This window comes from Cupressus sempervirens, chromosome 5, assembly GCF_028749045.1.
Source record: "Cupressus sempervirens isolate cs-2001-9-10 chromosome 5, ASM2874904v1, whole genome shotgun sequence".
In the NCBI taxonomy this organism is placed as follows: Eukaryota; Viridiplantae; Streptophyta; class Pinopsida; order Cupressales; family Cupressaceae; genus Cupressus; species Cupressus sempervirens.
This window is the reverse complement of record NC_143122.1, coordinates 739236719-739239052: the sequence shown is the minus strand read 5'-3', so window position 1 is coordinate 739239052 and position 2334 is coordinate 739236719. Positions and strand designations below refer to the sequence as shown.

The following is a 2334-nucleotide window of genomic DNA, read 5'->3' as shown; positions in this document are numbered from 1 at the left end:
AACAACAGCTATCGACCAAATAGTGCACAAGATTTTTAAACCCAACACAGAAAAGAAACTGGAGCCACCTAATCGTTTGAATGAGTTGATTAGGTCCCCAATCTATTATAAGTGAAATACCCATGCAACTACCATTTTTAATTTGTAATTTATAAGGGATTCAAGTCTTGGAGTAAGCATATATTTTTTTCCCTAGTCAGTTTGTCCTACATTCCCCATATGTTTTCTATTTGTGATTGTGAAGTGTGCCCTAAGAAAAAAGCAATGAATCTTCTTGTCAACCTCAATCCAACTGCATCTAGGCATCTTTTTTATCTATCTCTCATTCATCATTTTTTGCACCATCTGAATGCCATCCCACCTCCCTGCTGTAGCATAAATATTTTCCAACTGTAGAAATGGCAAGGAATTTTTAGGGTCCAACTTGAAAAGGTGTTCTACCATACACTCTCCAAGCTTTACATTGTTATGAGCTTTACGGGCACCAAGAAAATAGTTCCATATGGTAACATCAGGTTCTATTGGCATTCTCTTGATAAAATCTTCTGCCTTTTCAAGTTGCCAAGCATGACCAAGAAGATCAACCATGCAATCATAGTGCTCCATTGTAGGTACAATATAGTAGCATTGATGCATACCATTAAAATAATGCCAAACTTCATCTATTAAACCAACATGGTAGCATGCACACAAGACTCAACTAATGTAATCTGATTTGGTTTTATGCCAAAAGATTGCATTTTTTTGAAAAGCTCAAGGGCCTCTCTTGTAGAGCTATGCATTGCATATGCTTCAATCATTGCGGTCCAGGAGACCACATCCTTTTTGCACATTTTTTCAAACAAATTGCATGCATTTTCTGTACTTCCACATTTTGCATACATGTGTACAAGGGCACTTGCTACAAAAATATTAGACTGAAACCTTCTTTTGGTTATCTGTTCATGTATTTCCTTACCGAACTCCAGAGCTATCAAGCTGGCACAAGCTGGGAGAACACTAGAAAATGTCATTACATTTGGTTTCACATTCTCTAGTTGCATTTGTTCAAACAACTTTAGGGCATCTTCCCACTACCCATTATGTGCATACCCTTTAATCATAGTATTCCAAGCTGCAACAATTTAACCTAGAATTACTCCAAACAACTTCATAGCCTCATCCAAAAATCCATTTTGTACATACACTGTAATCATGACATTCCATGAAACAAAACTTCTATTAGGCATTTGATTAAAAAACTCCAAAGCCCGTTCAACATTTCCATTCTGCCCATATGCCGCAATCATCGTCATCCATGAAACATCATCTCGCTCAAGTATTTCCTCAAAGATTCTCAGAGCTTTCTCAAAGCGTCCATTTTGCACATAACCTGCAATCATGGTATTCCATGACAACATTTTGATGGGACATTGTGTCAAGTAGATATCGTGCATTCTCTAAATTCCCACATTTTGCATACATGTCTACCAGGGCATTTCCAACAAACAAATCCCACTGAAACCTTCTATTAACAATCTCTCCATAAACCTCCTTCAAAAAATTATAACTTGTACATATTGGAAGAATTCTAGAAAAGGTGAAGTGATCAGGTTTTGTACATGTCCTTCTCATTTTCCTTAAAAGAGCCAAGGCATCATCAACATGTTCATACCTAGTATAAGTTGTGATCATGGCAGTCCATGAAATGACACAAGGATTGAGAATTTGGTTCAAAACTTTGTGACCATCAGCCAAACTCCCCCACTTCGCATACAAGGTGAACAAATTTTTCCAAAAGAATGTTCCCTCGCATTGAATCCCAAACTAAATAATACAGGCATGAACCAATTTCCCTTGTGGCAGGGTTCTAACATTTACACAACCCTACAAGAGAGAAACATATGCAGATATGCCCACATTATGGTAGTTCTCACTCTGCAAAATATGAAATGCCTCTTTCAATCATTTTTGCTTACACAATCTTCTGATTTCATTAGAAACTCTAATCTTGGATTGGAATTGGGTGACACAAAAATCCAAAGCCATTGAAATCCCATTAGGAGAATGCATTTCTCAAGCTAAAACTCTGCATGCTGTAACGCCCCGCCAAGAGATCCAAAAGAATTAACCTAAAGTTTTACTAAGTTTTCTAAACATTTTTTTTTTAAAAAGTAAGAATGAATAACATACACATCAAACACATAGTAGTGTAAGCAATAACATGTAATCATCAACAATCATACATAATAGGTTACATTCCTTAAGGATCCCAAGACGTTGAGTAACTTTTAAATTTAATTAATTCTAAGTCTAACAACTACCACATACATATGAAAGAATAATCAGAAAATC

General features: G+C 36.2%; 1 pseudogene; it reads right to left on the bottom strand.

The window, feature by feature from the left end:
* Positions 1-206: 206 nt before the first annotated feature.
* On the bottom strand, positions 207-2028 carry LOC149558049 (pentatricopeptide repeat-containing protein At2g13600-like; annotated as a pseudogene).
* Positions 2029-2334: the final 306 nt, after the last annotated feature.